This window comes from Chiloscyllium plagiosum, unplaced genomic scaffold (assembly GCF_037043375.1).
Source record: "Chiloscyllium plagiosum isolate Xiang-an unplaced genomic scaffold, Cpla_swu_hap1 HiC_scaffold_10, whole genome shotgun sequence".
NCBI lineage: Eukaryota > Metazoa > Chordata > Chondrichthyes > Orectolobiformes > Hemiscylliidae > Chiloscyllium > Chiloscyllium plagiosum.
Genome location: NW_028270148.1, coordinates 38,159,869 through 38,185,868, shown reverse-complemented (window position 1 = coordinate 38,185,868; position 26,000 = coordinate 38,159,869). Strand labels below are relative to the sequence as shown.

General features: G+C 43.1%; 1 protein-coding gene across 2 annotated transcripts in view; it reads right to left on the bottom strand.

Moving 5' to 3' along the window:
- The window catches only part of socs5a (suppressor of cytokine signaling 5a), a 63,693-nt gene extending 37,947 nt beyond the window's left edge, over nt 1-25,746 (bottom strand). For both annotated transcript variants that reach the window (XM_043695672.2, XM_043695671.2), the window contains exon 1: nt 25,415-25,746. The gene's annotated coding sequence lies outside the window, so the exon portion shown is untranslated. The remainder of the gene's footprint in view (nt 1-25,414) is intronic.
- Between the last annotated feature and the right edge of the window lie 254 nt (nt 25,747-26,000).

Sequence of the window (26,000 nt, the reverse complement as noted above, 5' to 3'; positions counted from 1 at the left end):
CTGTCTCCATATACCTAGTTGGTTTTACTCTTGCTGAATGGGGGACCTATTTTGTACTTGGAGAAAAACAATTTTACACAGCTACCCATGTTAACTTGTGTCAAGAACCTTATAGAGCTTTCCCCAAGGTTCTGGCAGAAACTCTTTGAAGATGTTAAATGAAACATAAGTATTTGACCAAAATAAGACAATAACTGCAGATGCTGGAGATCTGAAAACAAAAACTGAAGAAGTTGGATAAACTCAGCAGGTCAGTTTTCTCTGCATAGATGTTGCAAGACCTGCTGAATTTCTCTGCAATTCAGTTTGCTTGAAATATTTGAGCAAGATATCTGGACAGTGCACTTAAGAGTAGCTGACTACAAATTCAGTCCTTTTATTTCTTCACTTTGATGAACCATTTTAAAATATGAAATTTATAAACTTAATTTGGGATTTTATTTCCAAATTCACTCACGGTGTTCAATTTTGCTACCTAGTGCCAATCCTTAATTGGCTTAATGTGATTGGGGGGCTGCTTTTTTGTACCACTGCTGTTTATTCATTACTGGCCGACTCCCAATGCCTTTAGACAGGGAATTCAGCTTTTGGCTCAGCGATACTAAAAATGGCAACAGATTTCCAAGTCAGGAAGATGCACAGCTTGCAGAGGAATTTGCAAGTAGTGTTCCCAAATACCTGCTGGACTTGTTCTTCTAGGTGTTAGTGATGGAGAGTTTGAAACGTGGCTGTGTCGCAAGGAGTCTTGGCAAATTTCTGCAGTACATCATATTGACAGTACACACTGCTGCTATGGAGTGTTGATGGGTGGAAAGGAGATGAAAATGTGTTGCTGGAAAAGTGCAGCAGGTCAGGCAGCATCCAAGGAGCAGGAGAATCGACATTTCGGGCATGAGCCCTTCTTCAGGATGCTGCCTGACCTGCTGCGCTTTTCCAGCAACACATTTTCAGCTCCGATCTTCAGCATCTGCAGACCTCACTTTCTCCCGGGTGGAAAGGAGAGAATGTTTGTGCATAATGTTGCTTTTTGGAGATTTGTTGATGCTGTGTTCATCCAAGGAAGTGGAGAGGGTATTCCATCACATTTCTGACCTGACCTGTGACAAGCAGATTGTGGACAGGATTTGGAGAGTCAGGTGATGAGTTGAATTAGTCGCTGCAGCATTCCTAGCCTTTGACCTGCTATTTTAGTCACAATACATGTATGGCTAGTCCAGTTCAGTATCAGGTCAAATAGCAATTCCTCGATATTGATAGTGGGAATTCAGTCGTAGTAATGCCTTGAATATCAAATAGGGCAAATGGTTCAATTCTCTTGCCAGAGATCAAATTTGTCAGCCCAAGGCTGGATATTGTCCAGGTCTTGCTGCATTTGGATACTGGACTGGTTTCAGTATCTGAAGAGTCAACAATGTTCTGTACCAATAAACAAATAAATATTCATATTTCTGATGTCAAGGAGAAAAGATCATTAATGAAATAACTGAAGACACTTGGGCCACAGACACTATCCTGAAGACAACCTGCAGACTTGCCCTGAAGTTGAAATATGACCATCCTTGAACCACCACAACCATTTTCTTTTGTGCAAGGCATGACTCCAGCCAGCAGAGTTTTCCTCCTTATTCCCACTGACTCTGCTTTGCTCGGCACCTTGATGTCACATACAATCACTCAATTCATCCATGGAATTCAATTCTTTTGTCGATGCTTGGACCAAACGTTGTACATAATGAGATCAGAAGATGAGGGACCCTTTTAAATGCTGCCAATATCATTCATGACTCCTTCCATCACCTTAACCAGTAAGAGTATTATTATAGGGCAGTAATTGTTTGGGTTGAATTTAGACTCCGATGTACAGGATAGAATAGACCCTTTTGGTCCAACACATCCATGCTGACCAAATACCTTAAATAAATCTCGTTCATTTGCCAGCACCTGGCCCATAATCCTCTAAACCCTTGCTAGTCATATAACCATCTAGATGTCTTTCAAATGTTGTAATTGTTCCAGCCTCCACTACTTCCTCTGGCAGCTCATTCTGTACATGCACCACTCTGTGAAAAAGGTGCCCCTTAGGTCCCTTTTAAATCATTTCCCTCTCGCCTTAAACCCATGCCCTCTAGTTTTGGACTCCTATAAAATGTGGAAAAGACTTGTCTATTTACCCTATCCATGCTCCTCATGATTTTATAAACCTCTACAAGGTCACCTCTCAGTCTCTGACACTCCAGGGAAAATAGTCCTAATCTATTCAGCCTCTCCCAAAGCTCAAACCCTCCAACTCTGGCAACATCCTTGCAAATCTTTTCTGAACCCTTTCAAACTTCATTTTATCCATCCTATAACAGAGACCAGAATTGCACACAGTATTCCAATAGTGGCCTAACCAATGTTCTGTACAGCCACAACATGATCTCCCAAGTCCTATACTCAAAATGTACTGCACTGACCAGTAAAGACAAGCATACCAAACACCTTCACTATCCTATCTATCTGCGAATCCACTTTCAAGGAACTATAAACTGCACTCCCAGGTTGCTTTGTTCAGCAACACTCCCCAGGAACTTCCAAAATGTTGCACCTGACATTTATCTAAATTAAACTCCATCTGCCACTCCTCAGCCCATTAGCCCACCTGATCAATGTCCCATTTTGCTGAGGTAACCTTCTTTGCTGTCGACTGCATCTCCAATTTTGGTGTCAAACTTACTATACCTTTTATGTTCACATCCAAATCATTTATATAAGTGACAAAAAACAGTGGATCCAGCAACAATTCTTGTTGCACGTCACTCGTCACAGGGTTCCAGTCTGAAAAGCAACCCTCCACCACCACCCTTCAAGCCAGTTCTGTAAATAGCTGGTTCTCCCTCTGTCCCATGTAATGTAACCTTGCTAACTAGTCTACCATGAGGAACCTTGTAGAAAGTCTTACTGCTGAAGTCCATATAGATCACATCCACTACTCTGCCCATATTGTTCCTCTTTAGTACTTCTTTAAAAAAAACTCAAGTTTGACAGACATGATTTCCCACGGACAAAGCCATGTTGACTATCCCTATTCAGTCCTTGCTTTTCCAAATACACGTAAATCCCGTCCCTCAAGATTCCCTTAACAAGGCGTCCACCGTTGATATCAAACTTAGACTCAGTCTATAATTCCTTGACTTTTCTTTACCACTTTCTTAAATAGTGGCACCATGTTAGCCAAACTCCAGTCTTCCAGCACCTCACCTGTGGCTATCAACGATGCACATGTCTTAGCAAGGGGCCCTGCAATCACTTCCCTAGCTTCACTACTCGAGTCCCCATGGAAGTCATCTGCAGGAAATCAAATTCCAGCTCCTTGGAAACCACGTTACGGAACTGGAGCTGGATGTACTTCGGATCATTTGGAGGGCTGAGGGGGTAATTGAGAGAAGCTATAGGGAGGTAGTTCACACCTCAGGTACAGGAAAAGGCAGATGCGTTACAGTCAGGGGACGGGAAGGGAACAGGCCAAACAGTGCTAAGATTCCCTGTCACTATTCCTCTTAATAACAGTATACGGTTTTAGATACTGTTGGAGGGGAAGACTTACCAGGGTAAGCCAAGGGGTACAGGTGTCTGGCATAGAGTCTGTCCCTGTTCCCCAGAAGGGAAGGGGCAAGAGGAGGAGAGCATTAGTCATTGAGGATCCATAGTTAGGGGGACAGATAGGAAACTCTGTGGGAACGAGGGAGACTCATGGTTGGTGTGTTGCCTCCCAAGTGCCAGGGTTTGTGATGTCTCGGATACTGTTTTCAGGATCTTTGGGGGAGGGGGAAAAAAAAGAGAAAAGAGAGGGAGCAGCCCTAAATCGTGGTCCACATCGGCACCAACAACATAGGTAGAAAAAGGGATGGGGATGCAAGGCAGAACTTCAGGGAACTAGGGTGGAAGATTAGAGCTAGAACAAACAGTCATAATCTCTGGTTAACGAGGTATGGAATAGGGAGAGGGAGGAGTTGAACACATGGCTACAGGGATGGTGCAGGAGGGAGGGATTCAGATACCTGGATAATTGGGGCTCATTCTGGGGTAGGTGGGATCTCTATAAACAGGATGGTCCACACATGAACCAGAGGAGTACCAACATCCTGGGGAGTTGGGGGGGGGGGAATTTGTTAATGTTCTTCAGGAGGGTTTAAACTAATTCAGCAGGGGGATGGGAACCTGAATTGCTGTTACATTATACAGGAGGTTGAGTGTAGTGAGGCCATAAAGAAGGTCTCAAGAGTGTACCGGCAGGCAGAAAAGTGGTTTGAAGAGTGTCTACTTCAATGCCAGGAGTATCCGGAATTAGGTGGGTGAACTTGCAGTATGAGTTGGTACCTGGGACTTCGATGTTATGGGCATTTTGGAGACATGGCTACAGCAGGGACAGGAATGGTGGTTCCAGGTTCCAGGGTTTAGATGTTTCAGTCAGACCGGAAGGTGGTAAAAGAGGGAAAGGTGTGGCATTGTTAGTCAAGGGCAATATTATAGTGACAGAAAGGACATTTGTTGAGGAACCATCTACTGAGGTAGTATGGGCTGAGGTGAGAAACAGGAGAGGAGGGGGAAAAGGTCACCCTGTTGTAGAGGCCTATAGAAAGCTCCCAAAGATGTAGGAAGAAATGATTGCAAAGATGACTCTGGATAAGAACAAAAGTAATAGGGTAATTGTTATGGGGAGAAAGTGAGGTCAGCAGATGCTGGAGATCAGAGCTGAAAATGTGTTGCTGGAAAAGCGCAGCAGGTCAGGCAGCATCCAGGGAACAGGAGAATCGATGTTTCGGGCATAAGCCCTTCTTCAGGAATGACCCTTCCTGAAGAAGGGCTTATGCCCGAAACGTCGATTCTCCTGTTCCCTGGATGCTGCCTGACCTGCTGAGCTTTTCCAGCAACACATTTTCAGCTCTGATTGTTATGGGGGAAATGTTGACTGGAAATACTATAGTTCAAGTACTTTAAATGGGTCAGTTTTTGTCCAATGTGTGCAGGATGGTTTCCCAACAGAGTATGTAGATAGGCAAACAACAGGACGCGCCACATTGGATTTGGTACTGAGTAACAAGTCAGGCCAGGTGTTAGATTTGAGGTAGGTGAGCACTTTGGTGATAGTGACCACAATTCAGTTATATTTACATTAGCGATGGAAAGAGATAGGTATATACCGCAGGGCAAGAGTTATAGCTGAAGGAAAGGCATTAATGGTACAGTTAGGCAAGATTAAGAATGCATAGGATGGGGAAGGAAACTGCAGGGGATGGGCACAATTGAAATGTGGAGTTTGTTCAAGCAACAGCTATTGCATGTCCTTGATAACTACGTACCTGTCAGACAGAGAAGAAGTCTGAGCGAGGAAGCTGTGGTTTACTAAAGAAGTTGAATCCCTTGTCAAGAGGAAGGAGGAGGCTTATGCAAAGATGAGACATGAAAGCTCAGTTCGGGCGCTTGAGCGTTACAAGTTAGCCAGGAAGTACCTAAGGAAAGAGCTAAGAGGGGGACATGAGAAGTCATTGGCAGGTAAGATTGAGGAAAACCCTAAAACTTTCTACAGGTATGTCAGGAATAAAAGAAAGAATGACAAGAGTAAGAGTAGGGACAGTCAAGGACAGTAGTGGGAAGTTTCACGTGGAGTCCAAAGAGATAGAGGCGCTAAATGAATATCAGTATCTTTCATCACTGGAGAAAGATAATGTTGAGGAGAATACGGAGATACAGGCTATTCGACTAGATGGGATTGAGGTTCATAAGGTGGTGGTGTTAGCAATTCTGGAAAGCGTGAAAATAGATAAGTCCAGAGGGCTGGATGGGATTTATGCTAGGATTCTCTGGGAAGCAAGGGAGGAGACTGCAGAACCTTTGGTTTTGATTTTTAATGTCAACATTGTCTACAGGAATAGTGCCAGATGACTGGAGGATAGCAAATGTTGTCCCCTTGTTCAAGAAGGGGTACATGGACAACCCTGGTAATTATAGACCAGTGCGCCTTACTTTGGTTGTGGGTAAAGTGTTGGAAAAGGTTATAAGAGATAGGATTTATAATCATCTAGAAAGGAATAAGTTGATTAGGGATAGTCAACATGGTTTTGTGAAGGGTAGGTCATGCCTCACAACCCTTATTGAGTTCTTTGAGAAGGTAACCAGAAGTGGATGAGGGTAAAGCAGTTGGTGTGATATATATGGATTTCAGTAAAGTGTTTGATAAGGTTCCCCACGGTAGGCTATTGCAGAAAACAGAGGCGTGGGATTGAAGGTGATTTAGCTGTTTGGATCAGGAATTGGCTAGCTGAAAGATGACAGAGGTTGGTGGTTGACCATAATGTTCATCCTGGAGTTCAGTTACTAATGGTGTACTGCAAGGATCTCTTTTGGGGCCACTGCTATTTGTCATTTTTATAAATAACATGGATGAGGGCATAGAACAAGGTCGGGAAAGTTGTGGACAGTACCGAAGGACGTTGCAGGTTACAGAGGGACACAAATAAGCTGCAGAGCTAGCTGACAGGTGGCACATGGAGTTTAATGTGCAAAAGTGTGAGGTGATTCACTTTGAAAAGACGAACAGGAATTAGTAGTACTGGGTTAATGGTAAGATTCTTGGTAGTGTGGATGAGCAGAGATATCTATGTCCAATACACAGATCCCTGAAAGTTGCCACCCAGGTTGATAGGGTTGTTAAGAAGACACGGTATGTTAGATTTTAGTGGTAGAGGGATTGAGTTTCAGAGCCAAGAGGTCATGTTGCAGCTGTACAAAACTCTGGTATGGCTGTATTTGGAGCACTGTGTACGCTTCTGGTCACCACATTACAGGTGGGATGTGGAAACGTTGGAAAGGGTACAGAGGAGATTTACCAGGATGTTGCCTGGTATGTGGGGGTTGGGTGGAGAGGTCTTATGAGGAAAGACTGAGGGACTAGAGGCTGTTTTCATTAGCCAGTAGGTTGAGAGGTGACAGATATACATCAAGATGATCAGAGGATTACATGGGGTGGACAGCGAGAGCCTTTTTCCTTGGATGGTGATGGCTACACAAGAGCCCATCTCTCTTACATCTATCACCCTCAATTTAAAGCTGTCAGAGGTAGATTCATTACTCAGTATGAAGGGCATGGAATGCCCTGCCCGCAATAGTAGTAAACTCACCAACTTTATGGGCATTTAAAATGGTCATTGGATAAGTATATGGATGATATTGGAATAGTGTAGGTCAGATGGGCACAGGTCAGCTCAACAGAGGGCCGAAGGGCCTATATTGCACTGTTACGTTCTATGTTCCCACATGGTTCTAGGGATTCTCCTGTTTCCTGGAGTTCCTAAAGAAGGGCTTATGCCCGAAACGTCGATTCTCCTGTTCCCTGGATGCTGCCTGACCTGCTGCGCTTTTTCAGCAACACATTTTCAGTTCTAGGGTATACACCTGATCAGGTCCCAGGGATTTATCCATCTTCATGCATCAAGACATCCAACACTATCACCTATATAATTTTCTTCTGTTTGACCAGGTATATCTTGTCAATGCCAGTGTTCTAACTGTACTGAACAGATTGTTGAGGGTCACAGGCAAGTTTGAAGCACAAGTGTTCAAGTACGACTGCAGGAATGTTGTCAGGATCCATAGTCTGCAGTATTCAGTATCTTTAACCATTTCTTGGTATCACATTGAATGAACTGAATGAGCTGAAGACTGGCATCTGTGACACTAGGGACCTAGTGAGGAACAATAAGGATCATCCACTTGGCGCTTCTGGATGAAGGTTGTTGTGAATGCTTCAATCTTATCTTTTGCACAGATATGCTGGGCTTCCCCATTATTGAAAGCAGGGATGGTTGTGGAGCCTCCTGTCCATCACAGTTCATAAATAGATGTGATAGCACAACAGTGGTTAGATCTGTCCTGTTGGTTGTCATTTAGCTCTCCCAATCGCTTCTTGTTTACGATGTTTGACATACAAATTATCCTGTTTTGTCACTTCACCAAGCTGATACATTTTTAGGTATGCCTGCCGCTGCTTCTGGTATGCTATCTTGTACTCTTCATTGAGTCAGGGTTAACTCCCAGGTTTGATGATAATGCTAGGGTGGACCATGAAGTTGAATACAATTCTATTGATGGCACATAGTGCCTCACAGATGCCCAGTTTTGAATTTAGAGATCTGTTTGTAATCCATCACATTTAGCTCAGTGGTAGAGCCACACAACACGAAGGATGGCTTCTTCAACATGAAGTTAATGCTTCATCACTACAAAGGACTGCACTCTAACTGGGTTGACCCCCTTACATCAGGGGAGACAATGGCTTGGTGGTATTAATTGCTGGGCTATTACTCCAGAGACCCAGGTATTGTTCAAAGGATCCAGTTTGAATTTCGCCATGACAAATGGTGATAAAAAAAGTTCTGGAATTAAGAGACTAATGATGACCATGAATCATTGTCAATTGCTACAAAAACTAATGTCCTTTAGGAAAGGAAACTGCCATCTTACCTGGTCTGGCCTACATATGACTCTCGACCTACAATGTGGTTGACTCCTAACTGCCCTCTGGCCAATTAGTGATGAGCAACAAATGCTGACCTAGCTCGTGATGGGCTCATCCTATGAATGAGGACAAAAAAAAAAAAAAGAGCTTTTGCTCTCTGTTCCTAGATCCTGCCACAAGTGGAACAGCCTCACCACTTCTTCCTGGTCAGGTTCCTTACTCTGTTGTTTCAATAAGGTAATCTTTCATTCTTCTAAAACTCGAACGAGTACAGGCCCAGCCTACTCAACCTCTCCTCTTATCAATCCCTCAATACTGAGGATCAACCTTATGAACATTCAGGATTGACACCAATGCCAGTACAACTTTCCATAGTTAAAAAGGGCCCAAAACAGTTCAGTTTTCCAGCTGTTGTCTGACTTCTCTATTTCTAAACTGCCATTCCCCTTGAAATAAAGGGATCATAATTAAATTGGCCTTCTCTATTAGTGGCTGAACTTGAATGCTAGCTTTTTGCAATTTAAGCACAAGGACTCCCAAACCTTTTGTGCTGTAGATTTCTACAGTCTTCCTCCATGCTCAGCTCCTCTATTCTTCCAGTACATAATCTCACATTTTCCCACAACCTATTCCATCTGCCAAGCTTTTGCCCTCACAATTAAACTGTCTAGATTCCTCAACAGGCAGTCACTCTCACCTTTTGCCTTCCCAGCTATGTTTGTGCAATCCACAAATAGGACAACAGTACTTTCATTTCATTCATCCAAGTCATAGAGAGGCCCCTGATTTACAAATGCTGGTATTTATGAATGTGATCCTATAGGAGGGTGTAGTTTTAAAGATCCAACATACAAATCCTCCCTGTACTCAAATTATTTTATGTTGTCCTACATCATGTTCTAACTAGCATACAAACCCACTTGTGCATAGACTCCAGAACAGACTCCTTTGCAACCTGGAGATTATCTGGATATAAATAGATAATTACTGCCCAAGCACTGATCCCTCTGACACTCTAGTAGTGACAGGTTTTCATCCTGAAAATGCCCCCTTTATGCCAACTGTTCCATATTCGTTGGCAATTCTCTCATCAATGCTCACATACTAACATCACAGGCCCTTATCACACTGATGTGTATAATATAGTCAGTTCTTCTGTAATGTGATAGTTGCGTGCAATCCCATGTTATAGAAAAAAAATCAAATTTTAGAAACAGCACCAAATGTTGGGACTGTAAACACGTTACAGTCAGCACACATTTAAAAGTTCACGCTATAGAAACAGCATCCCCAATTTGTCAATCACCTTAGTGAACTGGTGTTGATGAAACGCACGTTATAATGATCTGTACCTTATCTATCATCTTCTGGAAATCTAAATACATTGTATGGAATGCTTTGCCAGGAAATGTGGTTCAATTGTGACATTCAAGAGGACTTTGCATGATTATTTGGATAGAAATGGTACACAAGGATATGGAAAAAAGGCAGGAGCATTGTACCTAGTGTCAACAGGCCAAATGGCCTCCTTCAACACCATAACAATTCTGACGTTTCCCAGTTCTCTATCTTTCCTGTTTGTTACTGCCTTGAAGTCGTCTGACTTGTCTGGAATCATTTTCCCTTCATAAAACAATCAAGCAGTATCCAAATGGCTTATGTATTGCTACATGTCCTGCTATTACATCCGGTATTATACACTCTGATACTTGCCTGATAATAGATGTTAAGCAAACTGGCCTATATAGATTTTTTTTTTAAAAAACATATCTTCTTTTCGAATAAGGGTGTTACACTGGAAAACTGCTAATGTTCTAGAACTTTTCCAGAATCTGACTATTCTTGAAAGATTGTCAACAGTGCATCCACCCTCTCTGTAGTTGCTTCCTTTAACATTTTGGTGTGCATCCTATCAAATCCAGGGGACCTCTGCATCTGTAACCCCATTAGTTTCCATAGCATTTTTTCCCCACTAGTGATAGTCGTTGTATTTATTTCCTCTCACCTTTTTGCCCTATAAATTTAGTAATTTTGTAATGCAATTTGTGTCTTCTACTGCAAAGATGACATCTATTCAACTCCTCTGCCATTTTCTGTCCTTCTTGATCTTACAAATTTATTTTCAAACTTTGTTTTCAGTTTATTTATTGTTGGCTTTTTGAAAAAGACTTCAAATCTATCAGCTTACCACAATTTTTTGCCACTTTGAAAGTTAAACATACAATTTGATGATAACAATTTAATTACAGTGTGTAGGTGCCGGTGTTGGACTGGGGTGAACAAAGTCAGAAGGCACACGATACCAGGTTTAGTCCAACAGATTTATATGAAGTCACAAGCTTTGGGAGCCCCTTTGTCAGGTGACAAATGGTGAGAATCTTTTGACACTCAATTACCTGAAATTATCTAGCAATAATCTCTCCATCTATAACTTAAGTGCTTGTGCACTTCCCTCCACTTCACCTGACAAAGGAACACTCTGAAAGCTTGTGATTTCAAATAAACCTGTTGGACTATAACCTTGTATCTGGTGACTTGACTCATTAATTATGATTGCCTTATCTCCTTCCTAGCATCTATGAATCAGTCCCAAATACACTATGAATTCTTCCTTGTTTGACTTTCAACCATTTGACTGTCCCTAATCAACACAAAGATTAAAGTCAATCATGATTAATATACTTTTTTTTCCCCCATATAAACAGACCTTCTCTCTTCCACAGCGCATCTGCTGTTATAACGAAGGTTGGGTGGGGGAAAAGAAGAGATGCACTATAGTCTACTGTCACGAGTATCTTCTTTCCCTTGTTACTGGAGGAGTTGAAAGAAATAGTGCATGCTATAAACATCGATAGAGACGAGCTATTCACAGTATTGGCATCCTTGAGTATGGATAATTCACCACGGTCAGAAAATCTATCATAGCTGTTAAAATATACACGAGGAAATAGTGGATGCTCTGACCATCTCCTGATCTTCATTGGGTATACGTGTGGTGGGGCAAATTGTAAGACTTCTAATGTTGTGTCCTTGTTTTTAATAAAAAGGGTCCTTGTGAAAGATTGGAAAAAAAACAGGTCAGTCTAACCTCAGTAGCAAGAAAATTATTAGACCCTCCCCTTCACTGTTTTGATCACATAGCACTGCCCTTTGATGTGAAGGGCAGTGCTTGTCACTGGCCACCCGGGTGTTTTCCTATTTTCCTGGTGGTGGAATTTGAATAAAAAAAAGAGAATCAATTGCAGGAAACATGATAAAGTACTTAGAAAAAGGTACAAGATAAACAAGAACAGTCAGCATGGATTTAATCAAGGGAAAAATCATGCCTGATTCGCATTGAACTTTTTTTTTGAGGTGGGGTGCAGTTGGTGCAGTTAACATGGATTTTAGCAAGGCTTATGACATGGACCCAACTGGTTAAGAATGAACCCAGGGGATACTGGGGAATGTAAAAAGCTGGTTACAAAATTAGTTCAATGGCAGGAAGCAAAGGGTGGTGGTTTATGAACATTTTTAAGACAGGAAGCAGTTTCCATTCAGGTTCTGCAGGGCTCAGTGACAGTCTCAGTGTAGTCTTTAACTATTGGATGCAAATGTAGGAGGCATGACCAAGAAGCTTACTGCCAGAGAAACTGGCAGTGTGATTATGATTGAGAAAGATGGCTGTAGACCAAAGAAATATAATTGACAGACCAGTCAGTCAGAGAAGAGACAAATGGAATTCAACCAAGAGAAATACAAGGTTAAAGTGTTGGGGAGAACAAACTAGGAGAAGAAATTCAGAACAAACAGATGGATTCGGAGGTGCTGAGGAAGTCAATAACCACAGGGTACAGATTTAAGGTAAGAGCTAGAACGGCAAAAGGAAACTAAAGGAAAGCTTCTTTTCAATCAGTTGGTGGGGGGGGTGTCTGAAATTCACTAACTGAGAAAGGGTGCCGAAGTCATAAACTCTCAACACTTAAGCTGTATTTAGTTATTTGCTTGTTTTGCCATAACCTCCTGGATTACAGTCCAAAATTTGGAAAACAGGATTAGTGTAGTCAGACCTTTGTTGACCAGCACACACGCAGATGGGCCAAATAGACACTTCCAGAACAGAGCGGGAGTAAGAGCCTATGAAGAATGTCAGAAATGCATATGCAAAGATCCCTGAAAAAGGTGCATCAGGCTGCTAAGTGGTTAAGGTGTATAGAATCATTGCCTTTTTGGTTGACACATGGATTAGAACAGCAGGGAGGTTAAGCAGAAGTGACATAAAACATAAGCTGGACCATAACTGGAAAATAGTGTGCAACCCTGGTCACCCCATTACAGAAAGTACGTAATCACACTGGAGGGATACATTGGACATTTCTTTAGGAAGCTGTGATGAAGGTATACAAGGTTGTGAGAAGCTTGAATGGAGTGAATGGGAAGGACTTATTTCCCTTAGCAGAAAGGTCAGGACTAGAGGTATCGGTTGCAAATGATGTGTCCAAATATTAGAGGGTATATGAGGAAAGGTTTTATTCCATGCAGAGTGCAGGTGGTGTCTTGATCACAGCTAGAAAGAAAAAAGCTTGGAAGAGATAAAAACCTTTAAATCAAAAGTCTGGATGTGTAAAGGAATTCCTCCAAATTTGAGAAAACTTCCAAGTGCTGGAAAAATGGGGATTAGACAGAATGGTTCATTTCACAAAGTGCAGACACTGACCGAGACCTCCTTCCCTGACAAATTTTTCTACATTTTCTAAACATCCTGGGAGGAAGAATCTGTATGACTATGGATGCTTACAAGTGAAACACAAAGACCTAAGACATCAGTTATTACATCTGGGAGTCATTGGCCAAGAGGCGATATGAGGATATCTGTTAGAGGCTGACATGCACCACTGCAATGATCAGTGGCTACAGCATTTTGGCAACAGATCCCTAGATTAGTGTGTAACACTTGAGGTAGAACCCATCACTCAAGGATTGGCCTTTTAACCATCAGCAGAGATATAGCATATGAAAGCATATCATGTGAAATAAATTGTTTGTCTGCATCGCTACGATCTTTCAGAAATGCAAGGATGCCAGAGCGACAAAGTTTAAAAACCTTTCCTCTGTAAGAAGTTGAGAGCTGTTAGTAATTTGTGAAAAATGCTCGGGATGTTTTACTTCCAAGTTTACACAGCTGGAGTTCCAGGTTAGCACCTCCAGCACTCCTTATAGCAAGATATACAAAGTTCACTTCCATAATGTGCTGTGTTGAGCCATTAAGTGCGAGTTCCACCAGCAAAGCAACAAACAGATAAGAAAGATTTATATACTGTTATTCCAGTATGGCCAATTCTATTATTGATTTATAGATCCATTTTTAGAAATATAATCCAGATACTTTGGATATTAAGAGTTCTAAAACAAGAAACAGAATTATTCTACAAATCCAGTTTTGACAATAAATGATTGTCTCTATTCTCATTACGTTTAGTATTCTTTGAATTTGGAATGATCTAAATATTGCCCAAGTTTTAGTTTTCAAGAGTTATGGAGGAACAAATATGTGGGCGGCACGGTGGCATGTGGGCGGCACGGTGGCACAGTGGTTAGCACTGCTGCCTCACAGCGCCAGAGACCCGGGTTCCATTCCCGCCTCAGGCGACTGACTGTCTGTGTCTGCGTGGGTTTCCTCCGGGTGCTCCGGTTTCCTCCCACAGTCCAAAAATGTGCAGGTCAGGTGAATTGGCCAAGCTAAATTGCCCCGTAGTGTTAGGTGCAGAGGTAAATGTAGGGGAATGGGTCTGGGTGGGTTACTCTTCGGCGGGTCGGTGTGGACTTGTTGGGCCGAAGGGCCTGTTTCCACACTGTAAAGTAATCTAATCTAATCTAAATATACAACAAAATGTTTAAAATACAGCTATTCTGTTTAAAATATTGCCGAGCTGAAGTTTCTTGGCTGGTTGAGTTGTCACTGGGAACAGAATAGCCTCCCAAATATTTATTTGGTCATATATTTTGCTCAGGCTCCTGAGGAAGTCTTTCCCACTAATGAAAACGCAAAACGTTTAATCTAATAATTATAGTAATAAAAGTAATCCCAAGCAGAAGTTTTATCAATGAATAACTGAACACAATCACTAAATTACCTCCTGACATACAGCTAAACAAAATCTAACCATCTGGTCATTTAAACTCTGATAAAAATTATGTATTATTGTTTAGAAGGTTCACTCAAGTTTTGAGTAGTATCGCTGAATTATGATTTTAATCATGATCTGGCAATCTGAAACTACTTAATCTATATAGTTTTCTGATGAGTTTTAAGAGTCAAACAACTCACCCTTAAGTTTAGGCATCCCATATCAATATTACCCATATGTGGATTCATCACAACACTGAAATGACCATGCTGTACAGATATTAAAAAGGGACTTAGAAACTGAAGTTACCTCTGCCTAGATATTTAGATGCTCAGCATTGCTGCAAAAGATTAAAACACAGTAAATTACATTTAAGGAAAGGGAATTATAAACTTAAATTGTTATAACTGAGAACGCAAAGCTTCCCAAATGACTGATTTATCTCATAACAGCTACAGGAATAGGCCATTCTGACCTTCATGTTGATAATGATAAGTACAGTCATAGATGTACAGCATGGAAACAGGCCCTTCGGTCCAACCCATCCATGCCGACCAGATATCCCAACCCAATCTAGTCCCACCTACCAACACCCGGCCCATATCCCTCCAAACCATTCCTATTCATATACCCATCCATTTTAAATGGTCCAATTGTATCAGCTTCCACCACTTCCTCTGGCAGCTCATTCCATACACATATCACTCTCTGCGTGAAAACGTTTCCCCTTAGGTCTCTTTTATATCTTTCCCCTTTTACCCTAAACCTATGCCCTCTAGTTCTGGACTCCCCGACCCCAGGGAAAAGACTTTGTCTATTAAATAAACTTAGTAAGACTAGGTTTATGAACAATTGAAAGATTTCCAGGGTGAGCATCAAAAGTAAACTGGTGAACCTTCTAGCTTGAATTCAGAAATTAACCAATAACTTCAGGGCAATCATTGCAGCCCATGACATCACTAGAAAAGTCTTTCATTTCAGTATGATTGGCCAGCAGTCATTTTTAGCTATTTCATTAACGCCCTTCCCTCCATAAAAAGTTTGTCGAGGACTTTTCTCTCAAAGATCTACAGCAGGGGTGATCAACATTGAGGGTAGGACTCCAAGAAGGTCATGAACTGAAGTGTTGGGGTAACATGCTCCAGGACATCAATGGTTGGCACCATCCCAAGCCACTAAGTCTTTAGATTTCCTCCTATCACCACTGCTCAGTGAGGGGCCATGACAACTTAAGCCTCAAATGAGGGTCACAGTAGGCAAAGGCTTGGGAAGCATTGTCCTAACTCTTTTGTTGACAACTTCAATAATGAAATACTCCAGCACTAGACCAAGGCCAGGTTGGATCTAAGAATTCAAACAAACCTCCCCAACCTTCAAAACAGCATCTAGCAACTAAATATATGCCATACAATCTGATGACATTGCATCACCTAAAAATCATCCAAGACACTGCAGCTTGGTCACCATTTTCATCCCCACTGACCTCAATATTCAATCTGTATACAATAGTAAGACATGACATCAATGCATACAAGCTAAAATGTGGCAACCTATTTCAGCATTACACCTGAACCACCGCCTCCATAACAGAGGCAGATAATAACAAATGTTTGCAGACGATCACTTACAAGATTTCCCCCAAATCTCTCACCATATGGCTTTGAACATAAAATATCACTTCTCTCTAATCACTGGATCAATGTTCAACATCATTGTGGGAGCATCAACACTAACTACTGGAATTACCAATTCTATGCAATGACAGAACACAGTTTCTGAAAGTAGCCAGGTTGCTCTCAAAGTAGATGCAGAAAGGTCAAGTTCAGGTTTTATTTGATACCTGTTCCAACACAGAAATGAACAGTTTCAATGAATTCAAAGGTTAGATCTCATGGAATACTGGGAGAACTAGCCATTTGGATACAGAACTGACTCAAAAAGGTAGAACACAGAGGGTGGTGGTGGAGGGTTGCTTTTCAGATCGGAGGCCTGTGACCGGTGGAATGCCACAAGGATTGGTGCTGGCTCCACTACTTTTCGTCATTTACATAAATGATTTGGATGTGAACATAAGAGGTATAGTTAGTAAGTTTATAGATGACATGAAAATTGGAGTAGTAGCGGACAGCAACGAAGATTACCTCAGATTACAATGGGCTGAGGAGTGGCAGATGGACTTTAACTTAGATAAATGCGATGTGCTGCATTTTGGAAAAGCAAATCAGAGCAGGACTTATACATTCAAGGGTAACGTCCTGGGGGGTGTTGCTGAACAAAGAGACCTTGGCGTGCAGGATCATAGTTCCTTGAAAGTAGAGTCGCAGCTAGATAGGATAGTGAAGGTTCTGGATTAGTGGTGCTGGAAGAGCACAGCAGTTCAGGTAGCATCCAAGGAGCTTCGAAATCGACGTTTCGGGCAAAAGTCCTTCATCAGGAATAAAGGCAGTGAGCCTGAAGCATGGAGAGATAAGCAAGAGGAGGGTGGGGAGGGGAGAAAGGAGCAGAGAGGACAATGGGTGAGCGGGGAGGGGATGAAGGTGATAGGTCAGGGAGGAGGGGGTGGAGTGGATCGGTGGAAAAGGAGATAGGCAGGTAGGACAAGTCCGGACAAGTCATGGGGACAGTGCTGAGCTGGAAGTTTGGAACTAGGGTGAGGTGGGGGAAGGGGAAAGGAGGAAACTGTTGAAGTCCACATTGATGCCCTGCGGTTGAAGTGTTCAGAGGCGGAAGATGAGGCGTTCTTCCTCCAGGCGTCTGGTGGTGAGGGAGCGGCGGTGAAGGAGGCTCAGGACCTCCATATCCTCGGCAGAGTGGGAGGGAGAGTTGAAATGTTGGGCCACGTGGCGGTGTGGTTGATTGGTGCGGGTGTCCCGGAGATGTTCCCTAAAGCGCTCTGCTAGGAGGTGCCCAGTCTCCCCAATGTAGAGGAGACCGCATCGGGAGCAACGGATACAATAAATGATATTAGTGGATGTGCAAGTAAAACTTTGATGGATGTGGAAGGCTCCTTTAGGGCCTTGGATAAAGGTGAGGGAAGAGGTGTGGGCGCAGGTTTTACAGCTCCTGCGGTGGCAGGGGAAAGTGCCAGGATGGGAGGGTGACTGGTAGGGAGGGCGTGGACCTGACCAGGTAGTCACGGAGGGAACGGTCTTTGCGGAAGGTGGAAAGGGGTGGGGAGGGAAATATATCCCTGGTGGTGGGGTCTGTTTGGAGGTGGCGGGAATGTCGGCGGATGATTTGGTTTATGCGAAGGTTGATAGGGTAGAAGGTGAGCACCAGGGGCGTTCTGTCCTTGTTAAGGTTGGAGGGGTGGGGTCTGAGGGCAGAGGTGCGGGATGTGGACGAGATGCGTTGGAGGGCATCTTTAACGACGTGGGAAGGGAAATTGCAGTCTCTAAAGAGACTGTAGTGTTCTGTGGAGGAACTGGTCCTCCTGGGAGCAGATACGGCGGAGGCGGAGGAATTGGGAATACGGGATGGCATTTTTGCAAGAGATAGGGTGGGAAGAGGTGTAATCCAGGTAGCTGTGGGAGTCAGTGGGTTTGTAAAAAATGTCAGTGTCAAGTCGGTCGTCATTAATGGAGATGGAGAAGTCCAGGAGATGGTCCAGGTAAATTTAAGGTCAGGGTGGAATGTGTTGGTGAAGTTGATGAATTGCTCAAACTCCTCGAGGGAGCACAAGGTGGCGCCAATGCAGTCATCAATGTAGCGGAGGAAGAGGTGGGGAGTGGTGCCAGTGTAATTACGGAAGATCAACTGCTCTACATAGCCAAAAAAGAGACAGGCATAGCTGGGGCCCATACGTGAGCCCATGGCTACCCCTTTGGTCTGGAGGAAGTGGGAGGATTCAAAGGAGAAATTGTTAAGGGTGAGGACCAGTTCGGCCAAACGAATGAGAGTGTCAGTGGAAGGGTACTGTTGGGGACGTCTGGAGAGGAAAAAATAGAGGGCTTGGAGGCCCTGGTCATGGCGGATGGAGGTGTAGAGGGATTGGGTTTCCATGGTGAAGATGAGGCGGGGAAATGGAAGTCTTGGAGGTGGTGGAGGGCGTGGGTGGTGTCTCGAACGTATGTGGGGAGTTCCTGGACTGGGGGTGGGGGGGGGGGGGGGGGGGGGAGAATAGGACAGTATCGAGGTAGTTAGAGATGAGTTCAGTGGGACAGGAGCATACTGAGACAATGGGTCGGCCAGGATGGTCAGGCTTGTGGATCTTGGGAAGCAGGTAGAACCGGGCAGTGCGGGGTTCCCGGACTATGAGGTTGGAAGCTGTGGGTGGGAGATCTCCTGAGGTGATGAGGTTCTGTATGGTCTGGGAGATGATGGTTTGGTGATGGGGGCTCATGGTCAAGGGGGCAGTAGTAAGAGGTATCCTCGAGTTGGCGTTTGGCTTCAGCAGTGTAGAGGTCAGTGCGCCAGACTACCACTGTGCCCCCTTTATCCGCTGGCTTGATGGTGAGGTTGGGATTGGAGCAGAGGGATTGGAGAGCTGTGCGTTGTGAGAGTGAGAAGTTGGAGTGGGGGAGGGGGGTAGACAGGTTGAGGCGGTTAATCTCCCGGCGGCAGTTGGAAATGAAGAGGTCGAGGGCAGGTAATAGGTGGGGTGTCCAGGTGGACGCAGTGTGTTGGAGGTGGGCGAAGGGGTCCTCGGAAGGTGGGCAGGAATCCTGATTGTGAAAGTAAGCTCTGAGGCGGAGGAGACGAAAGAATTGTTCGACGTCACGGCGTGTATTAAATTCATTGATGCGTGGACGGAGGGGGATGAAGGTGGCATTTGGTATGCTTTCCTTTATTGGTCAGAGCATTGAGTATAGGAGTTGGGAAGTAATGTTGCGGCAGTACAGGATATTGGTTAGGCCAGTGTTGGAAAATGGCATGCAATTCTGGGCTCCTTCCTATTGGAAGGATGTTGTGAAACTTGAAGGGTTCAGAAAAGATTTAAGGATGTTGCCAGGGTTGGAGGATTTGAGCTATAAGGAGAGGCTGAACAGACTGTTTTCCCTGCAGCATCGGAGGCTGAGCGGTGACTTTAGAGGTTTATAAAATCATGAGGGGCATGAATAGGATAAACAGACAAGGTCCTTTCCCTTGGGTGGGAAAGTCCAGAACTAGCGGGCACAGGTTTAGGATGAGAGGGGAAAGATATAGAAGGGACCTAAGGGGCAACGTTTTCATGCAGAGAGTGGTGCGTGTACGGAATGAGCTGCCAGAAGTAGTAGTGGAGGCTGGTACAATTGCAGCATTTAAAAAGGCATCTGGATGGTTATATGCATAGGAAGGGTTTAAGAGGGATATGGGGCGAGTGCTGACAAATGGGACTACATTAGGTTAGGATATCTGGTCGGCTTTAACGTGTTGGACTTAAGTGTCTGCTTCCGAGCTGCACATCTCTATGACTAATTATTTTAAACAGAATTTTTGATGTGCATTCGGCTGTTGCCCAAAAGGCTCAATAGTTTTATTGAGATGTTTTTCTGAGAATTCATGTATCATAAACACCATGAAATTATTCAGGATTAATAGACAGGGCATGAATTGCAACTTTCTGCAATTAACATTAAGCAATTAGTGAGTTTTGAGAAGATATGTAGCTCAGATTGAGGTTCTGGATGTAGGTTTGTTCGCTAAGCTGGAAGATTCATTTTCAGACGTTTCATTACCATACTAGGTAACATCTTCAGTGAGCCTCCAGATGAAGCACTGGTGGTGTAGCCCACTTTCTATTTATGCGTTTGGGTTCCCTTGGGTAGTTGATATCATTTCCCGTTCTTTTTCAGGGGGTGGTAAATGGGAACACGTACTCCGGGTTGGTAAATGGCACCATTCCACAGACCTCTTGACATCATGGTTGACCACAAACACACCACACTAAAACAGCAGCAAATGAATTTGAAAGACCCTATACAGACAACAAGCCAAACTAATGTAATTTACAAAATACCTTACAAGAACTGTAACGAACACCACATTGGACAAACAGGCAGAAAACTAGCCATCAGGATACAGGAACATCAACTATCCAAAAAGAGACATGGTCCACTCTCACTAGTATCCTTACATACAGATGAGGAAGGACACAACATCGACTGGGACAACACATCCATCCTAGGATGAGCCAAACAAACAGAGACAAAAATTCCTAGAAGCATGGCGTTCCAACCGGAAATCTAAACAACAGTGACTTGAATCCCATTTACCAGCCCCTGAGAATGAACAGGAAACTGAGAATGAACAGGAAATGACATCAACCACCCAAAGAAGCCCAAACATATAAACAGAAAGTGGGCTACACCATCAGTGCTTCATCCAGAGGCTCACTGAAGATGAAGAGCTTTTGCCCGAAATGTCGATTTTCCTGTTCCTCAGATGCTGCCTGACCTGCTGCGCTTTTCCAGCACCATTCTAATCTTCATTGATGTTAGCTAGTATGGTGACAAAACGTATGAAAACGAACCTTCCAGCTCAGCGAGCAAAACTACATCTAGAGAAGCAATTAATCAGCACAATTTTGCACAAACATAGAACAAATTAAGATTGTGTCAGTAAGTCATAGAGAGAGTCAGAGACTTTATAGCTCATGTTGAGGTCCTGGATGTTAGCTTGCTTTCTGAGGTGGAAGTTTGTTTTCAGATGTTTCATCACCATATTAAGTAACATCAGTGAGCCTCCAATGAAGTGCTGGTGTTATGTCCTGCTTTCTATTTAGGTGTTTAGGTTTCCGTGAGTTGGTGATGTCATTTCCTGTTCTTGTTCTCAAAGTAGTAGATGGGGTCAAATCAGTGTGTTTGTTGGTAAGAGTTCCAGTTGGAATGCCATGCTTCTAGGAATTCACGTGTGTGTTTGTTTGGCTTGTCCTAGGATGGATGTGGTGCCCTTTCTCATCCTTATGCAAGGATACTAGTGAGAGAGTGGGTCATATCTTTTTGTGGCTAGTTGATGTTCATATATTCTGGTGGCTAGCTTTCTGCCCATTTGTCCAATGCAGTGTTTGTTACAAAGTATTTTGTAAATTATATTTGTTTTGCTTGTTGTCCGTGTAGGGTCCTTCAAGTTCATTAGCTGATGTTGTAGTGTGTTGGTGGGTTTGTGAGCTACCATGATGCTAAGAGGTCAGAGTAGTCTGGCAGTCATTTCTAAGATGTCTTGGATGTAGATAAGAGTGGCCAGGGTTTCGGGGTGCATTTTGACGGTTCGGTTTTATTGATGAGAAAAACAAAAAAAAAAAAAAAATAAAAAAAAAAAAATTGGATGGACTGTGTTCATTTGGTACCCGTTCTTTTCAAATACGCTGTATAGATTTTCTTCTGCTCTTTGTAGTTTCTCTGTGCTGCAGCGTGTGGTAGCCAGTTGAAATAATGTTCTAATGCAGCTTTGTTTCACACAAATAGACTGCAGGACATAACACCAGTGCTTCACTGGAGGTTCACTGATGACGACGTTACCTAGTATGGTGATGAAACGCTTGAAAACAAACCTTCCAGCTCAGTGAGTAAACTTACAACCAGAGTCAGAGACTTTTTACAGCATGGAAAGAGGTCCTTCGACCAATTGTGTCCATGTCAGTTAAATATCTAACTATGCTAATCTCATTTTCAAGCACTTGGTCTATAGCCTTGTATGCTATGGCATTTCAAGGGTCATCAAAAATCATATCACTTTTGCTTCCGATATTCCACAAATGTCAGATTAGGATTACTGTTGAGTACCAGGCCACGTAGACTATCAGACTTTCACAGAATTTGAAAAATATTAAATTAAGGCAGGGTTCAATTTTAACAGGGACCATTTTTCAAATAGGAGAGAAGAGGTCCAAAACACTGTCTTAAGCTAAACACCGGTTTCTTCTCCTGCTCCTATCAGAAAACCAGCAGATCTAGTAGTAAAACTACATGGTCTGTAAACTGTAATTTGATTGTTTATTACATTATATGGTGTAGTTAAAACAAATTCAAATGACTAATTGCCACAAAGAAGTGAATGCAGGAATGAGGCCAATCACCCCAACTATTTCAGAGAAATCAGATCCTGCTTCAGTGTCAATCTTGACTAGTGGCATTAGTGTGCTATGGGCATAAGCCCCCATGTTTATGAGTGATGCTTTAGTGTAATACTGAAAAAGCAATACAGGGTCAGAGGAGACATTTCCTGAATGAGATGTTAAACAGACACCCTGCTTTCACTCTCCCCTTAGTCGATGGAAAAGATCTCAACACCCTATTCAAACTAGAAAGTGCTACTGGTACCCTGGTGAACACATTTCTTATCCAACATTATGGACAGAAGATTTGGTGTTTTATTTCATTGCTGCTAGCCACATACAATTAGCTGTCACGTTTCCTCAATTCTCCTTAAAACTAAAGCACATCTGTTGACACAAGGTTATGAAAGGTGCTGTTTCCTCTCTTTTTTACTACAATACAGGAGAAAACTAGCAGCTTCCTGAAGAAATATTATTCCATACCAGCTAAAATTTAAATATTTTATTCACTGAGCAAATATTTAGACATATTGACAATATTTTCCAGACTCCAATACTGGAAGTTATATTCAAAATATACTGAATAATCAAGTAAATCTCAATTGTATGATGACATTCATTCACAATAAATTCAGCAACTGATTTACTATATCTGAGAGAAAAAGCCAAAGACAAGTTTTTCAAAGTTCTGCTTAACTTCCTGATGCATTTCATGACAGTACGTTGTATAACCTTTTTTTTACAAAAACTTGAACAAGTTGAACATATGCTTTGCTACAGTTAACTCAGTTACAAAGACACTAATTTCAATTTTAGTTTAATGATAATTTCAAATATGAATGCTTAGTTAGAATTTAGTCATTAGTGCATAAAGCCAAATTTCAAACCACAGATTTCTCAGTAGCAATCTTACCTAAACTATAGAGTCACAGAATCAGACAGCATGGACAGACCCTTCAGTCCAAGCAGACCATGACAACTATGTTCTCAAACTAAACTAGCCCCACCTGCTTGCAGTTGGCCCACATCCCTTCAACCCTTTCCTACTCACGTAGCACCCAGTACTGATCCCTTAGAACACCGCTCATCACAGACCTCTCGTCCAAAAATCAGCCCTCCACCACCATCCTCTGCCAGCTACCGTAAAGCCAATTTTGAATCCCATTAGCAAGCTCACCCTGAATCCCATGTGATCTAACTTTACTAATTAGCATACCATGCAGAACCTTATCAAAGGCTTTACTAAAGTCAAAGTAAACATCCAGGAGAAAGATATAAATAGAAAGCAGGAGACAACAGCTTCGCTTCACTTGGAGGTCACCACTGATGTTACCTAGCCAGGTAATGAAACGTCTGGATATCAAATCTACAGCTCAGCGAGCAAACCCTACCCCTCAAAAGTAACAATATCTACTGCTCTGCCCTCATTCTTAAATGCTCAGTCTCAACAGACTAAAGGACATTAAATTAAAATGGCAAAACATGAATAATCAGCAAATGAAGTGCGCTAGGTGTATTGCAGCCAACACATTTTAAGATAAAAATCACAACACTAGGTTATGGTCCAACAGGCTTACCTCAAAGGAGCAGCGTTCCAAAAGCTAGTGCTTCCAAATAAACCTGTTGGACTAAAACCTGGTTATATGAGATTGTTAAACTTTGTACACCCCAGTCCAACACCAACACCTCCAAAATCATGAACACATTCGAAGGTTGACAGGAAATTGATAAAGCATTTAAAACATAGCATTCCCTTTCTCAGAGAAACAGACACCACTCCAGGCTAGTCAGATACAAAAAAATATTTTTAATGACCCAACTGTGTCAAAGAAATAAACTGGATCCTAGTTAAAATTAAGATTATTCTCAAGTCTCTTTCTTCAGCTTGGGAAAAATGACAACAGTGAAATCCAATGACTTTGAAATCTGTTCAGGTTCATTCCATCTAAAGAAATTCATCATACAACCAAAACATTGATAATGAGACAGTTTTAGTCATCTACTTCACCACAAATAGATATCAGAAAAAGGAAAGGCTAGTAACACCGTGACTATACAATTTTGTTTTAAATCAACTTGTTAAAGAGAAGTTGTTACATATCTCTGGGAACAGATGGGATGTGAACCAGGGTCTCTTAGCTCTGGAGCTAGGGACATTAACACTACACAAGAGCCCTCAGGTTCAGATACCACCTGGCACACAACTGGAAGGTAGGACTGACATATAAAAAGTATACTTAGAATTACAGCATTGGGCAGCATTTTGCACACAACCACCGACAGACTTAAATTCATACAGCGCCACTGATAACATCAGGAGATCCAAATGCACTTTTGAAATCCAAAGGCTGTTGTAATGCAGGATTTACAGCTATCAATTTGCACACAGAAAGCTCCTACAGTCAGAGAGAACAGAGTGACACCGCTGTTGAGTGATGGCGAGTCAGGAACAAAAGGGATAGTTTAAACGGGGGGAGGGGAGGAGAACGAAAGCTACTTAGAAAATGAAAAAACAGAAATACATTAAACAAATCTTCAAGAATAATGTTTGACCCTTTGTAGAACAAAAAGCATACGTTTCCAGCTGACACAAGGAGAGCGGAGGGAGATGAAAGGGACCTCAAGTAAGATCAAAGATCTTCCCTTTCACTCCCCTAAAATATCGGGGAGGTCGAAAGGGAACTGATATCCTGGAAATCGTAAATCCAGAGTTTCCAACACATTTTAAAATCATGCACAGATTTTATGCGCAACGTTATTGCATTAAAAAGCTCCCCTTTGTTGGAGATTATGAATAAAGACTCGGGGGGGCGGGTGAGAATTTGTCGCACTTACCTTAACTCCACCGCAAACACCTCGCCTTCAGAAACATCTCAACCCGCAACGCACCATAGAAAGACAGAGACAGACAGAGAGAAAGAAATACAGATAAAAGGACGGGGGAGGGGAGGGGAGGGAGAGAAACGGCACCAGCCAGAAGCTCAGGTCCAACTGTCACCGACCGAGCAGCGAGGGAGGGAGGGCAACACCCGACAAACGGCCGCCTCCGGCCACACGGAGCCCGACACCGTCCTCTAACGGGAAAGACAGCAGCCCCCGCGCCGTTGGCCGGACAGTTAATGGTGATCGCGCAGCACTTGGTGGACGGAGACGGTGATGAAGGGGGGGGGGGGGGGGGAGAGAGAGAGGGAGGACTGGGGCGGGGAAGAGAGGCGAGGGTTGTGGGTGGGGGAGGAGGGACATCCGACACTGCCGCCTGGAACTCCATGGCGACTGAGTGATTGATAGCGGCTCCCGACCAATGGCGAGGCGCCCTCGCGCTCGACAACTGGAGTGCCAATGGGAGCCGGACAAGGTGGGGGTGTGGGCGTGGCTGGATGAGCAGCAGCTGGTGAGTCATCCCAGTTAGCTGCTCCCCAGC